Source organism: Panthera uncia, chromosome B1 (genome assembly GCF_023721935.1).
Source record: "Panthera uncia isolate 11264 chromosome B1, Puncia_PCG_1.0, whole genome shotgun sequence".
NCBI lineage: Eukaryota > Metazoa > Chordata > Mammalia > Carnivora > Felidae > Panthera > Panthera uncia.
In genome coordinates this window covers 152290562-152304039 of record NC_064811.1, presented here as the reverse complement: position 1 = coordinate 152304039, position 13478 = coordinate 152290562, and the positions used below count along the sequence as shown (strand labels likewise).

The window sequence follows — 13478 nt, the reverse complement described above, 5'->3', positions numbered from 1 at the left end:
CCCCAACCTCCAATTTCTATTTCTCTCTCTCCATGTCTCTTCCTTCCTTACTATTTCCTTACTTTATTTCTTTAGTGAGAACTTCCTTACTTCCCTGCTTTCAAGATGCTCTAAGCTCATCTTGTATTTCTCTGCCCAGTTCTATCAAGGGTAATTTTGATATTAAGATTTTAAATACACAGAGAACAGGATACAAAGCAGCCATAGTTCACAATATTGATACTGTTGAATTAATTAGTATGGAATCCACATAATGTGTTTTGGGGGGAAAAGGTGACATTCCATCTGCCTTTGTTGGGAAAGTATCAGGTAACTCTATGAAAGATGAATTCACATATGAAGAAAGAAGTGACATTGATTCAGTTCCAGAATTAAGCTGACTTCTGGAATTCTTCCTTCTTTTTAATTCATTCATCTCATCCTGACACTCATTTTCATATTCACACAATTTTTCCAGGACAAACATCCAACTAGAAAAAATATTTTATAAAGATCATCTTAAGAGGCATTGTCTATGTAATTTCCAGAAAGGAGATGGGTATGATGCATGTGCCATCTGCCTGGATGAATGTGGAGATGGGACCAGCTCAGCAAACTTCTCAGTTTCCATATTTATCACTGCAAACATGTAGTTGTAGACTCTTGGTTAAACACATCCAAAAACAAGTTGTCTCATCTGTAAACAAACAAACAAACAAACAAACAAAAGGGTGCCTTCTCAGAAAAATTGACTGTAACACAGAGTGGTCATGAACTCTCCAAGCACACCCCATAGACCTTTAGCTTGGGTCAGAACCTAGCTGTTGTGGGCTGAACTGTATCTTCCCAAAATTCATATGTTGAAGTTCTAACCCTATTACCTCTGAATGTGGGGGCACCTGGGTGGCTCAGTTGGTTAAGCATCCGACTTTGGCTCAGGTCATTATCTCGTGGTCAGTGAGCCACTGGGCTGATGGCTCAGAGCCTGGAGCCTGATTCTGATTCTGTATCTCCCTCCCTCTCTGCCCCTCCCCTGCTCATGCTCTGTCTCTCTCTGTCTCGAAAATGAATAAACATTACCAAAAAAAATTTTTTTTAAATGCATGGATGTTCCAGGAACACTGTGATATGTCAAAGCGGGATGTACATTATCAGCTTGGTGTCTGGGGATACCAGTGCCCGAGCCTGGGGGCCAGAGGGTAGAAAAAATCCACTGTGCACACTAGTCACCCACTAACACATAGTGATCTTTAGTTCCCTTTCTGGAACTATTATCTAATGGCACAGTATCATTTCCCTCCTGTTATAGGCTGAACTGGGTTCTCCCCACCAAGAAAAATTCATATGCTGAAGTCCTAACCCCCAACACTTCAGAATGTGACTGTATTTGGAGACAGGGCCTCTACAGAAACGATTATGGATAAATAAGACCATTAGGTGGGCCCTAATCCAATATGGCTGGTGTTCTTATAAGAAGAGGAGATTATGGGGTGCCCGGGTGGCTCAGTTGGTTAAGCATCCAACTTCAGCTCAGATCATGATATCACAGTTTGTGAGTTCAAGCCCCACATCTGGCTCTGTGCTGACAGCTCAGAGCCTGGAGCCTGCTTCAGATTCTGCATCTCCCTCTTTCTCTCTCCTCCCCCACTCATGCTCTGTCTCTCTCTTCTCAAAAAAATAAATAAACGTTAAAAAAAAAAGGAGCTTTATATTACCTCTGAATGTGACTGCATTTGGAGATGGAGTCTTTAAAGGTGTAATTAAGGTGAAAGAGGTCATCAGAGTGGGCCTTATTCCAATGACTGGTGCCTTTATAAGAGATTAGGGGGCACCTGTGTCTAACTCTTGGTTTCAACTCAGGTCATAATCTCACAGTTCATGATTTGAGGCCCAACTCAGGTCATAATCTCACAGTTCATGATTTGAGCCCATATTGGGCTCCTTGCTGTCAACACAGTCTACTTTGGATTCTCTCTCTCCCTCCCTCTCTCGCTGCCCCTCCCCTGCTCACTCTCTCTCTCTCTCTCAAAATAAATAAACGTTAAAAACTAGATAGATTAGATAGATAGATAGATAGATAGATAAAGGACACAGACACACACAGAGGGAAGACCAACTAAAGACATACAAAGAAGACAGCCATCACCAAGCCAAGGAGAGAGGCCCACCTGCCCACACCTTGATTTTGGACTTTCAGCCTCCAGAACTCTGAGACAATAAATTTCTGTTGTTGAAGCCACCTAGTCTGTGGTACTATAAAAGGGCAGCCTAAGCAAACTCATACACTAGTCATTTGGGGCTAATCCTGCTCTTAACAGAATATGAGAGCATACTCAGTCTGCGAGGAAGATGACGTGGAAAATTCCAACAGTATTGAAAAAAACACAAAAGTAATAAATTCAATGTCATGGTCCAGCCACATCCCAGTGGGGGAGCAAGATGACAGTGTAGGAAACACTAACCTTCAGAGGCTGATCAACTTATCTCCCTTTAAAATGTTATTTAGATGCTTCCGATTCTGTGTCTCCCTCTCTCTCTGCCCCTCCCCCGTTCATGCTCTGTCTTTCTCTGTCTCAAAAATAAATAAACGTAAAAAAAATTTTTTTTTAAATAAAATGTTATTTAGAAATATCATTTGATTTTTCCCCCTTCAAGTGTTTCTATAAAATAATTTGCATTAGCATTCCATAGTTTAATCAGATTATTGAAAGAGGAGTTTTGATTAGGTGTTTAACAGTAGGAATATCCTTCATTTCACTATTAAGTATCTTTTTCAAATAGTCTTTATTTTTTAGAGCAGTTTTAGGTTCACAGGAAAACTGAGTAAAAAGGGCAGAGCAATCCCACACATGCACAGCCTCCCCTATTATGGGGAGTGGTACACCAACAGAATGGTACATTTGTTACAATTGATGAACCTCCATTGGCACACATAAGCCACACTGATCACCCAAAGTACACAGTTTACATTAGGGTGCACTCTTGGTGTTGTACATTTTATGAGTTTGGACCATCATATATACTGACATATATCCATCATTACAGTATTTATTGCCCTGAAAATCCTCTGTTTTATCTATTCATCCCTCCCTCTTGCTAATCCCTGGCAATCATTGATCTTTTTACCTGTTTCCATAGCTTTGCCTTTCCAGAATACCATATAGTTGGAATCACATAGAGTATGTAGACTTTTCAGATTGGCTTATTTCAGTAATATACATTTAAGTTTCCTCCATATCTATTCATGGCTTAATAGCTCATTTCTTTTTAGCACTAAATAATATTCCATTGTCTAGATGTACCACAGATTATTATCTATTCACCTACCAAAGGACATCTTGGTTGCTTTCAAGTTTTGGCAGTTGTGAATAAAGCACTTTTACATATCTGTGTGCAGATACCTGTGTAGACATGAGTTTTCAACTCCTTTAACTAAATACCATGGAGTGATTGTTGCATATCATATGGTGAGAGTATGTTTAGTTTTGTAAGAAATTTCCAAACTGTACTAAGTATAATTTAAACTAAGTATAATTAAACAGTCAAATATAGCCAAAAAGTGTTTGCAAATGCTTAGTAGGGCTTGTATATAAGATCTAGATCAGATATACAGAGACTTTTTTGCATATGGGTCCATCTGCTTAGCCTAAGCCAATGTCCACCACAATAAAAAAGAAAATCACCTGAATTCATTGAGTTGGAAACAATTTGTTCCAGGATTTCCTGAAATTGCCATCATTCAGGAAAGAAAGCAAACTAATTTAGTCTTTTTCTTCAATGGAACACTACAAAGAAAAAGAAATATGCTCAACAGGTGTCTTTCTCTTTTCTGTTCCCAAAGCAAGAACAGTCTGTGGTTGGGGCAGATCTGGAAACAGTAATTTAAAGAAGGTTTTAAGTACTATTTATCGTGTTATGCATGAGTTTGATTCAGCAGGTAAGTGAACACACTCTGGCCTTTATCTCCTAAACTTCAGTACCCTTAAGCATTCTATGGGTGTCATCAAAGTACAAGATGGACACTACTGGGAAATTCAGAACTTCAGCAACTGATCTGTTGTACCTCCAACTAAAGCATATTGAACCATCAGCTTACCTGTGTACAGGCAAATTATACACCTTGAGTATCAGATTTGAAAGTGAGTACTTATGTTTAACAGAACTTGTGATGTATCTAAACAATATATTTTCAAAAATTAAATTGTTATGTGCAATTGTAATGGTGCAAGGTACATATGTGTGTTTAATCAAAATGCCAAGAATTTTTAATATGGCTGTTTGAGCCACACACAATAAATGCATGTTTTTCACTATAAGTGGAACTTCAGATTTTAAAAGTTTTTAAATGTTGATTTATTATTTTGAGGAGGGGGGAGAGGCACAGGGAGAGGGAGAGAGATAATCCCAAGCAGGCTCTGTGCTGACAGCACAGAGCCCCAGGCGGAGCTCAATCCCATGAACCATGAGATCATGACCTGAGCTGAAATCACAAGTCGGATGCTCAACCATTGAGCCACCCAGGTGCCCCTAGAATTTTAAATTTTTAATAAAATGCCGGATTCATTCTATATCCTCTAAGTTCTTACTATATGATAGCAATATAGGAGTAAGATAGGAGGCTTCTGCCTCCATTTTAGCTGAATGTTGAATTTTTTCCCTGAGCTATTTGGAGATCAACCAAAATGAATCTTCAGTGCACCTCAGTGAAGTCCACTTAAAGCACTCATTCTCCTACAGTGTTAGTTTAAAGAAGCTGGGCTTTCACTTCTATATCAGTTCAATGCCACAGAATAGGTTATAAACAGCCAGAGATGCTGTAAGGGGTCAAATGCTCAGGGTTCTAGCCTCTGCTTTCCCTGTGATGCCCACAGAGAACAGGGTTTATGGGAGCCCCACTAGGAGCCAGGCCAGTTTTCTCTCTCTCCCCTGCATCAGTGAGGCACATAGGAAAGTGCCTGCAATACTACACAGACTGCCACTGGGCTATAAAGATCAAGACACACAAACAAAACCTAAACTCTCTATATATTAAAGCAAGAAGAAATGGATCTTACTGAGAGGAGAGAGCGTCAGGGGGCACAATGGACTCTCCTTAGGTACATTTGAAGTTCCTGAAATTGGGCAATTTTGTTCCTCACGTGTGTGGTTGGACAATTTCCCCCACAAAACAAAACCAAGAATAAATAGGGTTTAGAAATCAACAGAATCTTCTGCATCTCTTCCTCAGGAAAGATGTCATTAAGGAATATTTGTTTTTGTTTGTTATTGTCCTGCTATTATTCTAACCTGTGAGCCTTTGCTTTGCAGGCCAGGAAATCCCAGGCTGACATTGCTCCAATGGAAAAGGAGTGATGGAGAAACTGGAGAGAACATTGAGGTTTACAAAACCCCAGTTAAATTCTTCACACACTGAGAGTTACACAGACCTCTGTTCCTTCCGAAACCACAAAAAAACTGGACAAAATACATGAAAAATGATTTTCAAGAGAGTGGACATCAGGTAGGGAAGGAGTGCTCTCCGAGATAGGAAATAAACAGGTAAGCCCTACAATTGCCCCAGATAAGGCCTTGGGACAGTTTCCAAGTCATGGTGAAGGGTGGGGGATCAGATAAAACCTAGCAGACCTCCTAAATTGGAAAGACAGATCAGAGAATCTAGAGAGGCCAAGGAGGCTAGAGTTTGTAGCACACAGAGCTGTACAGGAAGAGAACTCTGGAGCTCTGCAGAGGGTCTCCCACAAGTATTCAGCAAAGCATTGATAGTGCACACAAGTGAGGAAACTACTCAGGCCACCTGACAGGATTAGAGGGAACAGTGCCCAGTGATTACATTCTGCTGGGAATAGGGCCTGGTATTAATGGCAAATTGGATACCAAAGCTGGACAGTAATAATTTCAGATGATGGGATGCCCCCAAAGCAGTACCCACTTTTAATCAAAACCCTTATATGGGGCTGTGCCCCCAAAGAAAGAATACATGGCTTGGGAACCAAGGAGTGACATCACTTACCACCGCATTCAGTAAACCACATAGGGAATTTGTGCTTCCTGTCCTCACAACTCTGGGCTCTTCAACTCCTGGTTCCCAAAGGGAGAACACCTCTTCCAGGAGACATAGCAAAAAATCCCTTCAAGTTTAAGCTGTGACTGCCACCTGTGTACCTCAGCAACTTGAGCCAAAGGACCACCAAGGAAGAAGGGGAGACACCAGTCTGGCAGGGCTATTATGTTTTTAGGTACAATTGACACATAACATTATATTCATTTCAGGTGTACAACATAATGATTCTATAAATGTATTCACTGCAAAATAATCACCACAATAAGTCTAGTTACATCCATTGTTATACAAAGTCACAAAATTTTTTCGTGACTAGAACATTTAAGATTCACTCTCCTGGCAACTTGCAAATATGCAATACAATATTATTGACTACAGTTCACCATACTGAGTATTATATCCCATGACTTATTTATTCTATAAATGGAAGTTTGTATCTCTTGACTGTCTTCACCCATTTCACATACTCCCTAACCCTCAGGGTCCCCTCTGCCAACCACCATTCTGTTCTCAGTATTTATGAGTTTTGATTTCTCATTTGTTTTTTTAGACCACATATAAGCAAAGTCATATGGCATTTTTCTTTCTCTGTTTGACTTACTTCACTTAGCATAATACCTTCTAGGTTCACCCATGTTGTTTCAAATGGCAAGATGTAACTTTTTATGGCTAAGTAGTATTCCATCATATGAAATCTTCTTTATCCACTCATTCATTAGTGAACAATTAGGTTGTTTCCATATCTTGGCTACTGTAAATAATGCTGGCTGCAAAGGTCAGAAGGGTGCATATACCTTTTTGAATTACTGTTTTAATTTTCTTTGGATAAATACCTAGAAGTGGAATTGTTGGATCATATGCTAGTTGTATTTGCAACTTTTTTATTTTCTATAGTGTCTGCATCAATTTATATTTCCACCAACAATGTACAAGAGGTCCCTTTCCCTCTCTCCTCACCAATACTTGTTATTTCTTATTTTCTTGATATTAGCCATTCTAATAAGTATGAAGTAATATCTCATTGTGGTTTTGATTTGCATTTCTCTGATGATTACTGATGTTGAGCATCTTTTTATGTGCATGTTTGTAATATGTGTGTCTTCTTCAGAAAAATGACTATTCAGATCCTCTGCCCAATTTTTGATTGTTTGGGATTGTTTGGTTTTTTTGTGTGTGTGATTGAATTGTATGAGTTCTTTATACATTTTGGATATTAACCTTTATCAGATATGTTATTTGCAAATATCTTCTGCCGTTTAGTAGGTTGCCTCCTCATTTTATGGATGGTTTCTTTTGCTGTTCAGAAGATTTTTGTTTGATATAGCTATACTTGTTCACAGCTGAGTGTGAACAATGTGGAGGTTAGGGCGCTGACACCCTCCCTACACAGTAGAAAATCCATCCATGTGTGGATTTTTTTGGTCCCCAAAAATGTAACTACTAACAGCCTACTGTTGAGTGGAAGCCTTAATGATAACATAAATAGCTGATTAATACTTACTTTGTATGTTTGTATACATGTATACTATATTTTTATAATAAAGCTAGAGAAAAGAAAATCATAAGAAAGAGGGCACCTGGGTCGTTCAGTAGGTTAAGCAACCAACTCTTTATTTTGGCTCAGATTTCATGGATCGTGAGATCGAGCCCCATGTTAGGCTCTCTGCTGACAGTGTGGAGCCTGCTTAGGATTCTCTCTCTCCCTCTCTCTCTGTCCCTCTCCAATGTGTCCTTGCTCTCTCTCTCTCTGTCTCTGAAAATAAACATTTTAATGAAAGAAAATCATAAGAAAGAGAAAATACATTTGTAGTACGGTACTGTGTTTATTTAAAAAAATCCATGTGTAAGTGGACCCATGCAGTTCAGAGTTAACTGTACTTTTGCTTTTGTTGCCTTTTGCTTTTAAAGTCAGATTCAAAAAATCATCTCTAAGACCAATGTCAAGGAGTCTACTGCCTTTGTTTTCTTCTAAAAATTTTATGGTTTCTGGTCTTACATTCAAGTCTTTAGTCCATTTTGAGTTAATTTTTGTATATGATGTAAGATAGTCCAGTCTTATACTTTTGCATGTGGATGTTCAGTTTTCCCAACATCATTTTTTGAAGAAACTGTCCTTCCGTATTGTATCTTGGCCCCTTTATTGTAAATTAATTGACCATATCTATGTGGGTTATTTCGAGGTTTTTCTATTGTTCAGTTGATCTATGTGTCTGTTTTTCTGCCAATATCATACAGTTTTCATTACTACAGTTGTGTCATTTAGTTCAAAAATAGGTATCATGATGCCTCCTGCTTTGTTACCCAAGATTTCATTATCTATTTGGGGTCTTTTCTCGTTTCATATAAGTTATAAGATTGTTCCAGTTCTGTGTAAAATGCTTTTGGAATTTTGATAGAGATTGCACTGAATCTGTAGATTGCTCTGAGTAACATAGATATATTAACAATATTAATTTTTCTGATCCATAAGCATGGAATATCTTTCCATTTATGTGTGTCTTCTTCAATTTCTTTCATCAATGTCTTATAATTTTCAGTGTATAGGTTTTTCATCTCCTTGGTTAAATTTATTCTTAGGTTTTATTTATTTATTTATTTATTTATTTTAGGAGGAGCTCACTTTATTGGGGGGAGGGCACTGCATGTGGCCAACAGATGAAGGCAGCCTCGTGGGCGTTCTACACACAACACTTAGAAATATACACAGGAGGTTTTGCTAAGAAAGATCAACTGGAACATGGGTTCCTCTGGACAACTTCCCCAACCTCATCCCTCTAAAGAGTTGGGACACTCCCGACCACTTCCTTGAAGGCAAATGTGGTTGCTACAGGTAGAGCCCCTCAGGGGTACCTTCTTGTTTTTTATAAAAAACAGTTTCTTTAGATTTTTTGAAGTCTTCATTTGCTACTTTCATTCTATGGTCTCTCAAGGCCATCAGACCAGCTTCTGTACAGATTGCCTTGATGCCGGCCCCAGAGAGGTCATCTTTAGCCATGATCAAGTCATCCAGGGTTACATCATCAGCCAGCATCATCCTGCTTATCTGGATCTGAAAGATGTGCTTCATAATCTTTTCATCTGGCCGGGGAACTCATTTGTCCTGTCAATGTTGTCTGGTCTAATAAGTGCTGGATCCAAAGTTTCTATTCAGTTTGTGGCTATGATAACTTTCACATCATTCCTTGAATCAAATCCATCCAACTGGTTCCACAGTTCCAACATTGTTCATTAAATTTCTCTCTCACCACCAGAATTTGAGTCCTATCTTTTTATTCCAATAGCATCAATTTCATCAAAAAACACAATGGATGGCACGTGTTCTTCTGCAACTTGAAACAATTCCCAAACGAGTTTGGGCCCATCACCTAGGTACTTCTGAATAAGTTCAGAGCCAACCACTCTTAGGGCAGTGACTAAGGTTTGGTTTGCTACTGCTTTGGCTAATAAGGTTTTACTTGTGCCAGGTGGACCTTAGAGAATGGCCCTCTTTGGGGGCTTTATAACCATCTCTTCATAATATTCAGGATGAGTGAGAGGAAGCTCCACAGATCCTTAATTTCTTGGATTTGGCTGTCCAACCCACAGTATCAGCATAGATTTCCTGGGGGACCTTTTCTAACTTCATTACTGTGACTAAGGGATCCGTGTCATCCATGAGCACCCCTATGATGGCATGCACCTTGTGGTTGAGAAGGACCGGCAGCCTGGTTCCAGCAGATCCTTGTCTACAAAGTAAAGAATGCTGACATAGTGTTCTGAGCCCACAGATGTGGACACGATGATCCACATGGTTGTCATCAATGATCCCTTCCAACGTTCCTACCGACTTTGGGGTCCCCCTCAGATCACCCACTTTTGATCTTTCCTCCTCTTGCTTTTCTTCTAAAGGCTTTATTTGTTCATGAATTCTAATGAATTCTTCCTCCATGAGAAGACAGTCTTTAATTCTAACTTCAGTAATTTTAACCAGCAGAGTGTGAGGTGTCACCAGTGGCAGCTTGCTGGCAGCATCTGGTCCCTTTGTTTTCTTCTTCTTTTTTCCCGCTCTAGTTGGTACAGAACGTTCCTATTTCTTTTTTATGTTTATTTATTTTTGAGAGAGAGAGAGAGAGCATGAGTCGGGAGGGAGACACAGAATCCGAAGCAGGCTCCAGGCTCTGAGCTGTCAGCACAGAGCCCGATGTGGGACTTGAACTCATGAACTGCGAGATCATGACCTGAGCTAAAGTCAGACACTTAACCCACTGAGCCACCCAGGCGCCCCAGGAAGTTCATATTTCTTTTTGTTGTCCTTGTCATCCTTCTTGCCACCTCCAGGGCCATGATCACCACTCTGACTCTGACGCATCTTGCTTCAGCCGTTCAAACGGGTATTTTATTCTTTTTGATGCAATTAAGATTGTTTTCTTAATTTCTCTTTCTGATAGATGGCTCAGTGTTAGTGTATAGAAACAGTAGATTTTATATATTGATTTTGTATCCTGTGACTATACTATGAATTTGTTGAATAGTTCTGACAGTTTTTTCATGGAGTTTTTATGGATTTCTATATATATAACCATGTCATCTGTAAATCATGCCATCCTTTCTGATTTGGATGCCTTTTATTTCTTTTTCTTGCTTAATTTCTCTGATGAGGCTTTCCAATACTGTGTTAAATAAAAGTAGTGAGAGTGGGCATCCTTGTCTTGTTCCTAACTAGAGGAAAAGCTTTCAGCTTTTCACCATTTTGCATGTTAGCTGTGGGCTTATCATATATGGTCTTTATTATCTTGAGGTACATTCCTATATATCCATTTTGTTGAGTTTTTATCATAAATGAATGTTGAATTTTGTCAAATGCTTTTCTTCATATATTGAGATGATCATGTGATTTTTATCCTTCATTTTATTGTTAATGTAGTACATCATGTTGATTGATTTGTTGAACCATCTTTGCATCCCTGGAATAAATTTCACTTGATCATGGTGTATGAGCTATTTAATGTATTGTTGAATTCAGTTTGCTAATATTTTGTTAGGATTTTGCATCTATATTCATCAGAGACATTAATTAGCCTGTAATTTTCTTTTTTGTGGTGTTCTTATCTGGTTTTGGTCTGGCAGGCTAATTGACACTGATCATTAGTAGGATATGTCTGCTGTGATAAAATGGAGGGAGAAAGGATCCATTTGGGTGCACTTCCTTTGTTCAGTTTGGATAGAAAATGGACAAGTGTGGGTGGGAGCTAAGGTGATGGAGTAGTAGAAGGACCCTGGGCTTGCTTGTTCTTTGAACACAGCTAGATAAATAACAAATCATTCTAAATACCCAACAAATGAAACTGAGGACTGACAGAACAAACTGCACACCTAGAGGGAGAAAAGAGGCCACATCATGGAAGGTAGGAGGTGTGGAGACATGTTTTGGGGGAGAAATGGATTGTGGGTGCTGTAGAGGGGAGAGAGCCCTGGTCATGGAGAGAGAAAAGAGAGAAAGGAGAGAGGAGTGCACAAAGGATCACACAAGGAAAACACTTCCACAAAGTCATTGACTGGGAAAATAAGAGGGGCTGATTTTTATGAGTTTTTGCAACCATAAAATCGAAATCGAAATCGAAATCTAAAAGCTGTAGTTTTAGAAGTCCTGGTGTAGAGCCCTGAAGGTGCTGCAGTGCTCCTGTAGAGAAGGCAGGCAAGTAACCTGGGGGCAGAAGGCATAATCGTCTGAGGATCGTCTGAGATGCACTTGGAGAGAAGATTCCTCCTTCTTGGAGCACATCTGAGAGAGATGGCATTGCCTCTCCAGGGACAAAGGAGCTGGCTAGCACCATTTCTCTCCCCTGCCCCTCAGCATAAATTAACTTCAGTAAACAGGACAGTACCAACGTTGGCTGCTTAATCTGCTTACACTAAACCTATTCCCACCCCCCTGTACTATCCTGGCAATGCTTTTCTTGGGCAAGTGTGCCTAAGAACCAGTGCAGTGGGTCCCTTCCCCCAGAAGACCAGCACAAACTCCCACATGCAACATGTCTACTGACCATAGAATTCTCCAAAGTTTCAACTCTAGTGGAAATAGTATCATATCTCTTTTAACAATTATACCAGAGCACACCTAGTTAAAACACACCATACTCTGGCCATGATCCAAACATCCCCCACCATCAGCAAGGATAAACTCTGCAGAGGACTGACCTGAGGAATAGAGCAGCAATAACACAATAGCAGAATGCACACAACATACACCAGAGACACTTCCTGAAGTGCTAGGCATTATATAACCTATAAGTGTGGATATTATATAACTTCTTCTTCATAAAGCCATTACTCTCAGGATCAAGAAACATAACAGGCTTTCCTAACACACAGAAGAATACAGAGACCTAGATAAGATGCAAAGACAGAGAAATTCATCCCAAAAGAGAACAAGAAAAGGTCATGGCCAGGGATCTAATCAAAACAGATATAAGTAGTATGCCTAATCCAACATACCTAGATTGATTTAAAGCAACAATCTTAATACTAGCTAGACTTGAGAAAAGCATAGAATTGCTTCTCGGCCTTTTGGCTAAGATCAAGTGGAGAAAAGCATAGAAGGCATCAGAGATACCCTTACCACAGAGATAAAAGAGCTTAAAACCAATCAGGCCAAAATGAAAAATGCAATAACCGTGATACAAAACTGACCACAATGAGGAATGAATAAGTAATATAGAAGATAGAATTATAGAAAATAATGAAGTTGATCAAAAGAGGGAAAGAAAATCTTGGATCATGAAAGTAGACTCAGGGAACTCAATGACTCCATGAAATGTAATAACATTTGTGTTATAGGGGTCTCAAAAGAAGAAAAGAGAGAAATGGGGGCAGAAGATTTATTTGAGGAAATTATAGCTGAAAACTTCCCCAATTTGGGGAAGGAAACAGACTTTCAAATCCAGGAGGCACAGAGAATTCCTATCAAAATCAATAAAAACAGGCCAATGCCAAGACATATTGCAATTAAATTTGCAAAATATAGAGATTTAAAAAAATCCTAAAATCAGCAAGACAAAAGAAGTCCCTAACTTGTAGGGGAAGACCAGTAAGGCTAGAAACAGATCTGTCCACAGAAACTTGACATGCCAGAAGGGAGTGGCATGATATATCATGTGTGCTGAATGGGAAAAATCTGCAGCCAAGAATACTCTATCCAACAAAGCTATCATTCAGAATAGAAGAAGAGATAAAGAGTTCCCAGACAAAGAAAAACTAAAGTAGTTTATGACCACTAAACCAGCCCTGCACAAAATATTAAAGGGGACTCTTTGAGTGCAAAAGAAAGACCAAAAGCAACAAATACTAGAAGGAACAGAGAAAATATCCAGAGACAATGACAAAACAAGTAATTAAATGGCACTAAATTCATATCATTACTCTGAATTTAAACGGACTAAATGCTTCAATCAAAAGACAT

General features: G+C 39.2%; 1 long non-coding RNA gene and 1 pseudogene across 1 annotated transcript in view; both read right to left on the bottom strand.

Moving 5' to 3' along the window:
• Positions 1-468: 468 nt before the first annotated feature.
• The window catches only part of LOC125923821 (uncharacterized), a 48040-nt gene continuing 35030 nt past the window's right edge, over positions 469-13478 (bottom strand). Inside the window, exon 5 of the long non-coding RNA XR_007458169.1 lies at positions 469-676. This is a non-coding gene — a long non-coding RNA (uncharacterized LOC125923821). The remainder of the gene's footprint in view (positions 677-13478) is intronic.
• LOC125923812 (26S proteasome regulatory subunit 4-like) lies at positions 8865-10388 on the bottom strand (annotated as a pseudogene).